Source organism: Pan troglodytes, chromosome X (assembly GCF_028858775.2).
Source record: "Pan troglodytes isolate AG18354 chromosome X, NHGRI_mPanTro3-v2.0_pri, whole genome shotgun sequence".
In the NCBI taxonomy this organism is placed as follows: domain Eukaryota; kingdom Metazoa; phylum Chordata; class Mammalia; order Primates; family Hominidae; genus Pan; species Pan troglodytes.
Window position 1 is genome coordinate 62,712,217 of NC_072421.2, and position 14,649 is coordinate 62,726,865.

Here is a 14,649-nt window from a genome sequence, read left to right on the forward strand (position 1 = left end):
AAGTTCATGGCCCCACCATAATTCTTTTTCTAATTATTATTTTTTAAAATGTTTGTGGGTACATAGTAGATATTTATATATTTGGGATACATGATATGTTTTGATACGGACATCCAATGTGAAAAAGCACATCATGGAGAATAGGGTATATATCCACTCAAGAATTTATTCTTTGAGTTATAAGCAATACGATTCCACTCTTTAAGCTATTTTAAGATGTACAATTAAGTTATTATTGATTATAGTCACCCTATTGTGCTATCAAATAGTAGGTCTTCTTCGTTCTTTTTATTTTTTTTTTGTACCCATTAAACATACCCACCTCCCCCCAGAACCCTACTTCCCAGCCTCCATTGTTTTGATTATCAGATCCCACAAATAAGTGAGAAAATGTGATGTTTGTCTTTCTGTGCCTGGCTTATTTATCTTAACATAATGATCTCCAGTTCCATCTATGTCGCTGCAGATGACTGAATTTCATTCTTTTTTGTGGTTGAGTAGTATTCCATTGTGTATATATGCCCCATTTTCTTTATCCATTCATCTGTTGATGGACAAATAGGGTGCTCTCAAATCTTAGCTATTGTTAACAGTGCTGCAACCACCATAGAAGTGCAGATATCTCTTTGACATACCGATTTCATTTCTTTTCTGTATATACTCAACAATAGAATTGCTGTTGTATTCGCTATCTCAATTTTTAGTTTTTTAAGGAACCTCCAAATTATTCTCCATAGTAGTTGTCAATTTACTTTTTTACCATCAGTATATAAGGGTTCACTTTTCTCTACATCCTCACCAGCATTTGTTATTGCCTGTCTTTTGAATATAAGCCATTTTAACTGGAGTAAGATAATATTTCCTTATAGATTTGATTTGCATTTCTCTGATGATCAATGACATTGAGATCCTTTTCACCATTTAGAAGTATTCCCTCGTGCTCTATTGTTCACGTGCCTGTTTGCCATTTGTGTGTCTTTTTTTAAATTATACTTTAAGTTTTAGGGTACATGTGTACAACCTGCAGGTTTGTTACGTATGTATACATGTGCCATGTTGGTGTGCTGCACCCATTAACTTGCTATTTACATTAGGTATATCTCCTAATGCTATCCGTCCCCACTCCCCCCACCCCGCAACAGGCCCCGGGGTGTGATGTTCCCCTTCCCATGTCCATGTGTTCTCATTGTTCATTTCCCACCTATGAGTGAGAACATGCGGTGTTTGGTTTTTTTCCTTGCGATAGTTTGCTGAGAATGATGTTTTCCAGCTTCATCCATGTCCCTATAAAGGACATGAACTCATCATTTTTTAAGGCTGCATAGTATTCCATGGTGTATATGTGCCACATTTTCTTAATCCAGTCTATCATTGTTGGACATTTGGGTTAGTTCCAAGTCTTTGCTATTGTGAATAGTGCCACAATAAACATACATGTGCATGTGTCTTTATAGCAGCATGATTTATACTCCTCTGGGTATATACCCGGTAATGGGATGGCTGGGTCAAATGGTATTTCTAGTTCTAGATCCCTGAGGAATCGCCACACTGACTTCCACAATGATTGAACTAGTTTACAGTCCCACCAACAGTGTAAAAGTGTTCCTGTTTCTCCACATCTCCTCCAGCACCTGTTGTTTCCTTACTTTTTAATGATCACCATTCTAACTGGTGTGAGATGGCATCTCATTGTGATTTTGATTTGCATTTCTCTGATGGCCAGTGATGATGAGCATCTTTTCACGTGTCTTTTGGCTGTATAAATGTCTTCTTTTGAGAAGTGTCTGTTCATATCCTTCACCCACTTTTTGATGGGGTTGTTTGCTTTTTTCTTGTCAATTTGTTTGAGTTCATTGTAGATTCTGGATATTAGCCCTTTGTCAGATGAGTAGATTGCAAAAATTTTCTCCGATTCTGTAGGTTGCCTGTTCACTCTGATGGTAATTTCTTTTGCTGTGCAGAAGCTCTTTAGTTTAATTAGATCCCATTTGTCAATTTTGGCTTTTGTTGCCATTGCTTTTGGTGTTTTAGACATGAAGTCCTTGCCCATGCCTATGTCCTGAATGGTATTGCCTAGGTTTTCTTCTAGAGTTTTTATGGTTTTAGGTCTAACATTCAGGTCTTTAATCCATCTTGAATTAATTTTTGTATAAGGTGTAAGGAAGGGATCCAGTTTCAGCTTTCTACATATGGCTAGCCAGTTTTCCCAGCACCATTTATTAAATAGGGAATCCTTTCCCCATTTCTTGTTTTTGTCAGGTTTGTCAAAGATCAGATGGTTGTAGATGTGTGGTATCATTTCTGAGGGCTCTGTTCTGTTCCATTGGTCTATATCTCTGTTTTGGTTACTGTAGCCTTGTAGTGTAGTTTGAAGTCAGGTAGTGTGATGCCTGCAGCTTTGTTCTTTTGGCTTAGGGTTGACTTGGCAATGCGGGCTCTTTTTTGGTTCTATATGAACTTTAAATTAGTTTATTCCAATTCTGTGAAGAAAGTCATTGGTAGCTTGATGGGGATGGCATTGAATCTGTAAATTACCTTGGACAGTATGGCCATTTTTACGATATTGATTCTTGCTATCCATGAGCATGGAATGTTCTTCCATTTGTTTGTATCCTCTTTTATTTCATTGAGCAGTGGTTAGTAGTTCTCCTTGAAGAAGTCCTTCACATCCCTTGTAAGTTGGATTCCTAGGTATTTTATTCTCTTTGAAGCAATTGTGAGTGGGAGTTCACTCATGATTTGACTCTCTGTTTGTCTGTTATTGATGTATAAGAATGTTTGTGATTTTTGCACATTGATTTTATATCCTGAGACTGCTGAAGTTGCTTATCAGCTTAAGGAGATTTTGGGCTGAGACGATGGGGTTTTCTAGATAAACAATCATGTCATCTGCAAACAGGGACAATTTAACTTCCTCTTTTCCTAATTGAATACCCTTTATTTCCTTCTCCTGCCTGATTGCGCTGGCCAGAACTTCCAACACTATGTTGAATAGGAGTGGTGAGAGAGGGCGTCCCTGTCTTGTGCCAGTTTTCAAAGGGAATGCTTCCAATTTTTGCCCATTCAGTATGATATTGGCTGTGGGTTTGTCATAAATAGCTCTTATTATTTTGAGATATGTCCCATCAATACCTAATTTATTGAGCGTTTTTAGCATAAAGGGCTGTTGAATTTTGTCAAAGGCCTTTTCTGCATCTATTGAGATAATCATGTGGTTTTTGTCATTGGTTCTGTTTATATGCTGGATTACGTTTACTGATTTGCATATGTTGAACCAGCCTTGCATCCCAGGGATGAAGCCCACTTGATCATGGTGGATAAGCTTTTTGATGTGTTGCTGGATTCGGTTTGCCAGTATTTTATTGAAGATTTTTACGTCGATGTTCATCAAGAATATTGGTCTAAAATTCTCTGTGTTTTGTTTTGTCTCTGCCAGGCTTTGGTATCAGGATGATACTGGCCTCATAAAATGAGTTAGGGAAGATTTCCTCTTTTTCTATTGATTGGAATAGTTTCAGAGGGAATGGTACCAGTTCCTCCTTGTACCTCTGGTAGAATTCAGCTTTGAATTCGTCTGGTCCTGGTCTTTTTTTGGTTGGTATGCTATTAATTATTGCCTCACTTTCAGAGCCTGTTATTGGTCTATTCAGAGATTCAAATTCTTCCTGGTTTAGTCTTGGGAGCATGTATGTTTCCAGGAATTCATTCATTTCTTCTAGATTTTCTAGCTTATTTGCATAGAGGTGTTCATAGTATTCTCTGATGGTAGTTTGTATTTCTGTGGGATCAGTGGTGATATCCCCTTTATCATTTTTTATTGCATGTGTTTGATTCTACTCTCTTTTCTTCTTTTTTAGTCTTGCTAGCAGTCTATCAATTTTGTTGATCTTTTCAAAAAACCAGCTCCTGGATTCATTGATTTTTTTGAAGGTTTTTTTTGTGTCTGTATCTCCTACATTTCTACTCTGATCTTAATTCTTTCTTGCCTTCTGCTAGCTTTTGAACGTGTTTGCTCTTGCTTCTCTAGTTCTTTTAATTGTGATGTTAGGGTGTCAATTTTAGATCTTTCCTGCTTTTTCTTGTGGGCATTTAGTGGTATAAGTTTCCCTCTACACACTGTTTTAAATGTGTCCCAGAGATTCTGGTATGTTGTGTCTTTGTTCTCGTTGGTTTCAAAGAACATCTTTATTTCTGCCTTTATTTCCTTATGTACCCAGTAGTCATTCAGGAGCAGGTTGTTCAGTTTCCATGTAGTTGAGCAGTTTTGAGTGAGTTTCTTAATCCTGAGTTCTAGTTTGATTGCACTGTGGTCTCAGAGACAGTTTGTTATAATTTCTGTTTTTTTACATTTGCTGAGGAATGCTTTACTTCCAACTATGTGGTCAATTTTGGAATAAGTGCGGTGTGGTGCTGAGAAGAATGTATATTCTGTTGATTTGGGGTGGAGAGTTCTGTAGATGTCTATTAGGTCCTCTTGGTGCAGAGCTGAGTTCATTTCCCGGATATCGTTGTTAACTTTCTGTCTCATTGATCTGTCTCATGTTGACAGTGGGGTGTTAAAATCTCCCATTATTATTGTGTGGGAGTCTAAGTCTCTTTCTAGGTCTCTAAGGACTTGCTTTATGAATCTGGGTGCTCCTGTATTGGGTGCATATATATTTAGGATAGTTAGCTCTTCTGGTTGAATTGATCCCTTTACTATTATGTAATGGCTTTGTCTCTTTTGATCTGTGTTGGTTTAAAGTCTGTTTTATCAGAGACTAGGATTTCAACCCCTGCCTTTTTTTGTTTTCCATTTGCTTAGTAGACCTTCCTCCATCCCTTTATTTTGAGCCTATGTGGGTCTCTGCACGTGAGATTGGTCTCCTGAATACAGCACAGTGATAGGTCTGGACTCTTTATCCAATTTGCCAGTCTGTGTCTTTTAATTGGAGCATTTAGCCCATTTACATTTAAGGTTAATGTTGTTATGTGTGAATTTGATCTTGTCACGATATTAGCTGGTTATTTTGTTCATTAGTTGATGCAGTTTCTTCCTAGCCTCAATGGTCTTTACAGTTTGGCATGTTTTTGCAGTGGCTGGTACCGGTTGTTCCTTTCTACGTTTAGTGCTTCCTTCAGGAGCTCTTTTAGGGCAGGCCTGGTGGTGACAAAATCTCTCAGCATTTGCTTGTCTGTAAAGGATTTTATTTCTCCTTCACTTATGAAGCTTAGTTTGGCTGGATATGAAATTCTGGGTTGAAAATTCTTTTCTTTAGGAATGGTGAATATTGGCCCCCACTCTCTTCTGGCTTGTAGAGTTTCTGCTGAGAGATCTGCTGTTAGTCTGATGGGCTTTCCTTTGTGGGTAACCCGACCTTTCTCTCTGGCTGCCCTTAACATTTTTTCCTTCATTTCAACTTTGGTGAATCTGACAATTATGTGTCTTGGAGTTGCTCTTCTCGAGGAGTATCTTTGTGGCATTCTCTGTATTTCCTGAATTTGAATGTTGGCCTGCCTTGCTAGATTGGGGAAGTTCTCCTGGATAATATCCTGCAGAGTGTTTTCCAACTTGGTTCTATTCTCCCCGTCACTTTCAGGTACACCAATCAGATGTAGATTTGGTCTTTTCACATAGTCCCATATTTCTTGGAGGCTTTGTTCATTTCTTTTTATTCTTTTTTCTCTAAACTTCCCTTCTCGCTTCGTTTCATTCATTTCATCTTCCATCACTGATACCCTTTCTTCCAGTTGATCGAATTGGCTACTGAAGCTTGTGCGTTCATTTCCTAGCTCTCGTGCCATGGTTTTCAGCTCCATCTGGTCATTTAACGACATCTCTACACTGATTATTCTGGTTAGCCATTCGTCCAATATTTTTTCAAGGTTTTTAGCTTCTTTGCGATGTGTTCGAACTTCCTCCTTTAGCTCGGAGAAGTTTGATCGTCTAAAGCTTTCTTCTCTCAACTCCTCAAAGGCATTCTCCGTCCAGTTTTTTCCATTGCTAGTGAGGAGCTGCATTTCTTTGGAGGGGGAGAGGTGCTGTGATTTTTGGAATTTTCACCTTTTCTGCTCTGTTTTTTTCCCGTCTTTGTGGTTTTATCTACCTTTGGTCTTTGATGATGGTGACATACAGATGGGGTTTTGGTGTGGATGTCCTTTCTGTTTGTTTTCCTTCTTACAGTCAGGACCCTCAGCTGCAGGTGTGTTAGAGTGTTGGAGATCCACTCCAGACCGTGTTTGCCTGGGTATCAGCAGCAGAGGCTATAAAACAGCGAATATTGCTGAACAGCAAATGTTGCTGCCTGATAGTTCCTCTGGAAGTTTTGTCTCAGAGGGGTAACCAGCCATGTGAGGTGTCAGTCTGCCTGTACTCGGGGGTGCCTCCCAGTTAGGCTACTTGTGGGTCAGGGACCCACTTGAGGAGGCAGTCTGTCTGTTCTCAGATCTGAAACTCCATGCTGGGAGAACCACTACTGTCTTCCAAGCTGTCAGACAGGGACATTTAAGTCTGCAGAGGTTTCTGCTGCCTTTTGTTTGGCTATGCCCTGCCCACAGAGGTGGAGTCTACAGAGTCAGGCAGACCTCCTTCAGCTGTGGTGGGCTCCACCCAGTTCAAGCTTCCCGGCCACTTTGCTTACCTACTGAAGCCTCAGCAATGGCGGCTGCTCTTCCCCCAGCCTCACTGCCACCTTGCAGTTGGATCTCAGACTGCTGTGCTAGCAATGAGCGAGGCTTCGTGGGCGTGTGACCCTCCGAGCCAGGCGCGGGATATAATCTTCTGGTGTGCCGTTTGCTAAGACCATTGGAAAAGCACAGTATTAGGGTTGGAGTGACCCGATTTTCCAGGTGCCGTCTGTCATTGCTTTGCTTGGCTAGGAAAGGGAATTCCCTGACCCCTTGCATTTCCCGGGTATGGTGATGCCTTGCCCTGCTTTGGCTCACGCTTGGTGCACTGCACCCACTGTCCTGCACCCACTGTTTGACAAGCCCCAGTGAGATGAACCCAGTACCTCAGTTCACAATGCAGAAATCCCCTGTCTTCTGCATCGCTCACGCTGGGAGCTGTAGACTGGAGCTGTTCCTATTTGGCCATCTTGGAACCACCCCCCCACCCAGTTTGTTCATTTTTGCTTTGGCTGCCTGCGCTTGTGCGGTGTTGCTCAAAAAATCTTTGCCCAGACCAGTGTCCTGGAGATTTTCCCCAATGTTTTATTGTAGTAGTTTTAAATTTTGAGGTCTTAGATTTAAGTCTTTCATCAATTTCAATTTGATTTTTGTATATGGGAAGAGTAGAGGTCTAGTTTCATTTTTCTGCATATGGATATCCAGTTTTCCCAGCACCGTTTATGGAAGAGACTGTCTTACCCAGTGTAGGTTCTTAGCACCTTTGTTTAAAATGAGTTTAGTATAGGATTGGGGATTTGATTCTGGGTTCTCTATTCTGTTCCATTGGTCTGTGTGTCTGTTTTTATGCCAGTACCATGGTTTTTTGGTTACTATGGCTCTGTAGTATTATATAATTTGAAGTCAGATAATGTGATTCCTCTAATTTTCTGATTTTTACATAAAATAGCTTTGCGTATTCTGGTTCTTTTTCATTCCATATAAACATTAGGATTGATTTTTCTATTTATGTGAAGAATGTCATTGGTATTTTGATAGGGATTGCATTGAATATGTAGACTACTGTTAGTATGGGCATTTTAACAATATTGATTCTTCTGATCTATAAGTATGGAATATTTTTCCATATTTTGGTGTCCTCTTCAATTTCTTTCATCAGTGTTTTATAGTTTTCATTACAGTGATCTTTCACTTCTTTGGTTAATTCTAGGCATTTAATTTTATGCATGGCTATTGTAAATGGATTACTTTTTCAATTTCTTTTTCAGATTGTTCACTGTTGCCATATACACATGCTACTTAGCATTGTTATGTTGATTTTGTATCCTGCAACTTTACTGAATTTGTTTATCATTTCTAGTAGTTTTCTGGTGGAATTTTAAGGATTTTCAAAATATAAGATCATATCATCTGCAAACAAGGATGATTTAACTTCTTCCATTCTAATTGGGATGCACTGCATATATTTCTCCTGTCTCATTGTTCCAGCTAGGAATTTCAGTATTGTGTTGAATAACAGTGATGGCAGGGTGTATCCCTGTTGTGTTCCAGATCTTAGAGGAAAGGCTTTCAGTGTGAAACTAGCTATAGGTCTGCTGTTTTTGCCTTTAATTATGTTGAGGTTTTATGTTCCTTCTGTCCCCTATTTTTTTAGGGTTTTCAACATGAAACGATGTTGAATTTTATCACATGCTTTTTCCATATCAATTGAAATGGTCATATGATTTTTATGTTTCATTCTGTTGATACGATGTATTGCATTGATTTGCATATGTTGAACCATCCTTGCGTCACAGGGATAACTCCCACTTGCTCATGATGAATGATCTTTCTAATGTATTGTTGATTTCAGTTTGCTAGTATTTTGTTGAGGATTTTTGCATCAATATTCATCAGATATATTCACCTGTAGTTTTCTTTTTTTGATCTATCTTTGTCTGTCTTTGGCATCAGGGCAATACTGGACTCATAAAGAAGATATTCTCAAAAGAAGACACTTATGCAGCCAACAAACATATGAAGAAAAGCTCATCATCACTGGTTTGGAAGTCTTCGTTTCTCCTCTATTTTTTGGAATAGTTTATGTAGGATTGGTTATTTGTTCTTCTTTCAATGTTTGGTAGAAATCAACAGTGAAGCCATCAGGTCCCAGGCATTTCTTTACTCGTAGACTTGTTACTATAGCTTCATTTTCATTACTTGTTGGTCTGTTCAGGTTTTGGATGTCTTCCTGTGTCAATCTTGGTAGGTTGTATATATCTAGGAATTTGTCCATTTACTATAGATTTTCCAATTATTTGGCATATAGTTGCTCTTTGTAGCCACTAATGATCCTTTGAATTTTTGCAATATCAGTTGTAATGTATCCTTTTTCTTTTCTGTTTTTTTATTTTTATTCTTATTTTTATTTTTTTATTATACTTTAAGTTCAGGGATACATGTGCAGAACGTGCAGGTTTGTTACGTAGGTATACATGTGCCATGGTGCTTTGCTGCACCCATCAACTCGTCATCTAGGTTTTAAACTCCACATGCATTAGATATTTCTCCTAATGCTATCCCTCCTTTTGTCCAACATCCCCCAACAGGCCCCAGTGTGTGATGTTCCGCTCCCTTTGTTCATGTATTCTCATTGTTCAACTCAAATTTATGAGTGAGAACATGTGGTGTATGGTTTTCTGTTCCTGTGTCAGTTTGCTGAGAATGATGGTTTCCAGTTTCATCCATGTTTCTGCAAAGGACATGAGCTCATTCTTTTTTATGACTGCATAGTATTCCATGGTGTATATGTGCTGCATTTTCTTTATCCAGTCTATCATTGATGGGCATTTGGGTTGATTCCAAGTCTATGCTATTGTAAATGGTGCTGCAATAAACATACATGTGCATGTGTCTTTATAGTAGAATGACTTGTAATCCTTTCAGTATATACCCAGTAATGGGATTGCTGGATCAAGTGATATTTCTCATTCTAGATCCCTGAGGAATCACCACACTATCTTCCACAATGGTTGAACTAATTTACATTCTCACCAACAGTGTAAAAGCATTCTTATTTCTCCACATCATTTCCAGAATCTGTTGTTTCCTGACTCTTTAATGATCGCCATTCTAACTGGCATGAGATGGTATCTCATTGTGGTTTTGATTTGCATTTCTTTAATGACCAGTGATGATGAGCTTTTCTTCATATGTTTGTTGGCTGCATAAATTTCTTCTTTTGAGAAGTGTCTGTTCATATCCTTTGTCCACTTTTTGATGGGGTTGTTTTTTTCTTGTAAATTTGTTTAAGTTCCTTGTAGATTCTGGATACTAGACTGTTGTCAGATGGATAGATTGCAAAATTTTTCTCCCAATCTGCAGATTGCCTCTTCACTCTGATGATAGTTTCTTTGCTGAGCAGTTCTTTAGTTTAATTAGATCCCATTTGTCAATTTTGGCTTTTGTTGCCATTGCTTTTGGTGTTTTATCCATGAAGCCTTTGCCCATGGCTATGACCTGAATGGTATTGCCTAGGCTTTCTTCTAGGGTTTTTATGGTTTTAGGTCTTACGTTTAAGTCTTTAATCCATCTTGAGGTAATTTTTGTTTAAGGTGTAAGGAAAGGTTCCAGTTTCAGTTTTCTGCATATGGCTAGCCAGTTTTCCCAGCACCATTTATTAAATAGGGAATCTTTTCCCCTTTGCTTGTTTTTGTCAGGTTGGTCAAAGATCAGATGGTTGTAGATGTGTGGTGTTATTTCTGAGACCTCTGTTCTGTAACATTTGTCTATATATATGTTTTGGTACCAGTACCATGCTGTTTTGGTTACTGTAGCCTTGTAGTATAGTTTGAAGTCAGGTAGTGTGATACCTCCAGCTTTGTTCTTTTTGCTTAGGATTGTCTTGGCTATACGAGCTCTTTTTTGGATCCATATGAAATTTAAAGTAGTTTTTGTAATTCTGTGAACAAAGTCAATTGTGACTTGATGGGAATAACATTGAATCTATAAATTACTTTGGACAGTGTGGCCATTTTCACGATATTGATTCTTCCTATCCATGAGCATGGAATGTTTTTCCTTTTGTTTGTGTCCGAGGTCTATTTCCTTGAGCAGTAGTTTGTAGTTCTCCTTGAAGAAGTCCTTCATGTCCCTTCTAGGTTGTATTCCTAGGTATTTTATTCTCTTTGTAGCAATTCTGAATGGGAATTCACTTATGATTTGGCTCTCTGTTTGTCTATTATTGGTGTATAGAAATGCTTGTGATTTTTGCACTTTGATTTTGTATCCTGAGATTTTGCTGAAGTTGCTTATCAGCTTAAGGTGTTGTTGGACTGAGACCAAGGGGTTTTCTAAATATACAATCATGTCATCTTCAAACAGACACAATCTGACTTTTTTTCTTTGTATTTGAATACCTTTTATTTCTTTCTCTTGCCTGATTGCCCTGGTCAGAACTTCCAATAATATGTTGAATAGGAGTGGTAAGAGGGCATCCTTGTCTTGTGCCAGTTTTCAAAGGGAATGCTTCCAGCTTTTGCCCATTCAGTATGATATTGGCTGTGGGTTTGTCATAAATAGCTCTTATTATTTTGAGATACGTTCCATCAGTGCCTAGTTTATTGAGTGTTTTTAGCATGAAGGCCTGTTGAATTTTATTGAAGGCTGTTTGTGCATCTGTTGAGATAATCATGAGGTTTTGTCATTTGTTCTGTTTATGTGATGGATTATGTTTACTGATTTGCATATATTGAACCAGCCTTGCATCCTGGGGATGAAGCCAACTTGATCGTGGTGGATAAGCTTTTTGATGTGCTCCTGGATTCAGTTTGTCAGTATTTTAGTGAGGATTTTCACATCGATGTTCATCAAGGATATTGGCCTGAAATTTTCTTTTTTTGTTTCTCTGCCAGGTTTTGGTATCAGGATGATGTTGGCCTCATACAGTGAGTTAGGGAGGAATCCCTCTTTTTCTGTTGTTTTGAGAAGTTTCAGAAGGAATGGCACCAGCTCTTCTTTGTACCTCTGGTAGAAATTGGCTGTGAATCCCTCTGGAGCTGGGCTTTTTTTGGTTGATAAGCTATTAATTACTGCCTCAATTTCAGAACTTGTTATTGTTCTACTCAGGGATTCAACTTCTTCCTGGTTTAGTCTTGGTAGGATGTATGTGTCCAGGAATTTATCCATTTATTCTAGATTTTCTAGTTTATTTGCATAGAGGTGTTTATAGTATTCTCTGATGGTAGATTGTATGTGTGTAGGATCTTTGGTGATATCCCTTTTATCATTTTTATTATGTCTATTTGATTCTTCTTTCTTTTCTTCTTTATTAGTCTGGCTAGCGGTCTATTTTGTTAATCTTTTCAAAAAACCAGCTTCTGGATTTATCGAGTTTTTGAAAGGTTTTTCATGTCTCTATCTCCTTCAGTTCTGCTCTGATCTTAGTTATTTCTTGTCTTCTGCTAGCTTTTGAATTTGTTGCTCTTGCTTCTCTAGTTCTTTTAATTGTGATGTTAGGGTGTTGATTTTAGATCTTTCCCAGTTTCTGATGTGGGTATTTAATGCTATAAGTTTCCCTCTAAACACTTCTTTAGCTGTGTCCCAGAGATTCTGGTATGTTGTGTCTTTGTTCTCATTGTTTTCAAAGTACTTTCTTATTTCTGCCTTAATTTCATTATTTACCCAGTAGTCATTCAGAAGCAGGTTGTTCAGTTTCCATGTAGTTGTGTGGTCTTGCGTGAGTTTCTTAATCTTGAGTTCTAAATTGATTGCACTATGGTCTGAGAGACTTTGTCTTATGTTTTCCATTCTTTTGCATTGCTGAGGAGTGTTTTACTTCCAATCATGTGGTCAATTTTTGAATAAGTGCTATGAGAAGAATGTATATTCTGTTGAACTGGGGTGGAGAGTCTGTAGATGTCTATTAGATCCACTTGGTCCAGACCTCAGTTCAAGTCCGAAATCTCCTTGTTGATTTTGTGTCTCGCTGATCTGTCTAATATTGACAGTGCAATGTTAAAGTCTCCCACTATTATTGTTTGGGAGTCTAAGTCTCTTTTTCGTTCTCTTAGAACTTGCTTTATGAATCTCGGTGCTCCTTTATTGGGTGCATATATATTTAGGATAGTTAGCTCTTCTTCTTGTATTGATCCCTTTACCATTACATGTTGCCTTTCTTTGTCTTTTTTCATCTTTTTTGGTTTAAAGTCTGTTTTACATAGACTAGGATTGCAACTCCTGCTTTTTTTTTCTTTCCGTCTGCTTGGTAAATATTTCTCCATCCCTTTATTTTTAGCCTATGTGTGTCTTTGCACATGAGATGGGTCTCCTGAATACTGCACACTGATGGGTTTTGACTCTTTATCCAGTTTGCCAGTCTGTATCTTTTAATTGGAGCATTTAGCCCATTTACTTTTAAGGTCAATATTGTTATGTTTGAATTGGATCCTGTCATTATGATGGTAGCTAGTTATTTTACCCATTAATTGATGCAGTTTCTTCATAGTGTTGATAGTCTTTACAATTTGGTATATTTTTGCAGTGACTGGTACCAGTTTTTCCTTTCCATAGTTAGTGCTTCCTTCAGGAGCTCTTGTAAGGCAGGCCTGGTTGTGACAAAATCTCTCAGCATTTGCTTGTCTGGAAATGATTTTATTTCTCTATTGCTTATGAAGCTTAGTTTGGCTCAATATGAAATTCTGGGTTGAAAATTCTTTTCTTCTAGAATGTTGAATATTGTCTCCCATTCTCTTCTGGCTTGTAGGGTTTCTGCAGAGAGAGCCACTGTTAGTCTGATGGGCTTCCCTTTGTAGGTAACCTGATTTATCTCTCTCTCTGCCCTTAACAATTTTTCCTTTGTTTCAACCTTGGTGAATCTGACGATTATGTGTCTTGTGGTTTCTCTTCTCGAGGAGTGTCTTAGTGGTGTTCTCTGTATTTCCTGAACTGAATGTTCGCCTGTCTTGCCAGGTAGGGGCAGTTCTCCTGGATAATATCTTGAAGTGTATTTTTCAACTTGGTTATATTCTCTTTGTCAGTTTTAGGTACACCAATCAATCATAGGTTTGGTCTTTTTACATAGTTCCATATTTCCTGGAGGCTTTGTTTGTTTTTTTTTTATTCTTTTTTCTCTAATCTTGTCTTCACTCTTTATTTCATTAAGTTCATCTTCAATCTCTGATATCCCTTCTTCTGCTTGATCAATTTGGCTATTGATACTTGTGCATGCTTCACAAAGTCCTCGTTCTGTGTTTTTTCAGCTCCATCAGGTCATTTATGTTCTCTAAACTGGTTATTCTAGTTAGCAGCTCCTGTAACCTTTTTTCAAGGTTTTTAGCTTCCTTGCATTGAGTTGAAACATGCTCCTCGCCTTGGAGGAGTTTGTTATTACCCACCTTCTCAATCCTACTTCTGTCAGTTCATCAGACTAATTCTCCATCCAGTTTTGTTCTCTTGCTGGCAAGGAGTTGTGACCCTTTGGAGGAGAAGAGGCATTCTGGTTTTTGGAATCTTTAGCATTTTTGCACTGGTTTTTCCTTATCTTCGTGGATTTATCTACCTTTGATCTTTGATGCTGATGACCTTTGGATGGGTTTTTTGTGGGTGTTCTTTTTATTGATGTTGATGTTATTCCTTTCTATTTGTTAGTTTTCCTTCTAACAGCAGGCTCCTCTTCTGCAGGTCTGTTGAAGTTTGCTGGAGGTCCACTCCAGACCCTGTTTCCCTGGGTATCACCATCGAGGCTGTAGAACAGCAAAGATTGCTTCCTATTCTTTCCTCTGGAAGCTTCCTCCCAGAGGTGCACCCACCAGGTACCAACCTGAGCTCTTCTGTATGAGGCGTCTGTCGACCCCTGCTGGGAGGTATCTCCTAGTCAGGAGGCATGGGGGTCAGTGATCCACTTGAGGTGGCAGTCTGTCCCTTAGCACAGCTCGAGTGCTGTGCTGGGAGATCCACTGCTCTCTTTAGAGCTGGCAGGCAGGAACATTTAAGTCTGCTGAAGCTGCACCCACTTGCCCCTTCCCTCATGTGCTCTGTCCCAGGGTGATGGGAGTTTTATCTATA

The 14,649-nt window shown here is 38.7% G+C and overlaps 1 protein-coding gene across 16 annotated transcripts in view; it reads left to right on the top strand.

Moving 5' to 3' along the window:
* Positions 1-14,649, top strand: part of ZC3H12B (zinc finger CCCH-type containing 12B) — a 461,523-nt gene that overhangs the window by 17,374 nt on the left and 429,500 nt on the right. The window lies entirely within an intron of this gene.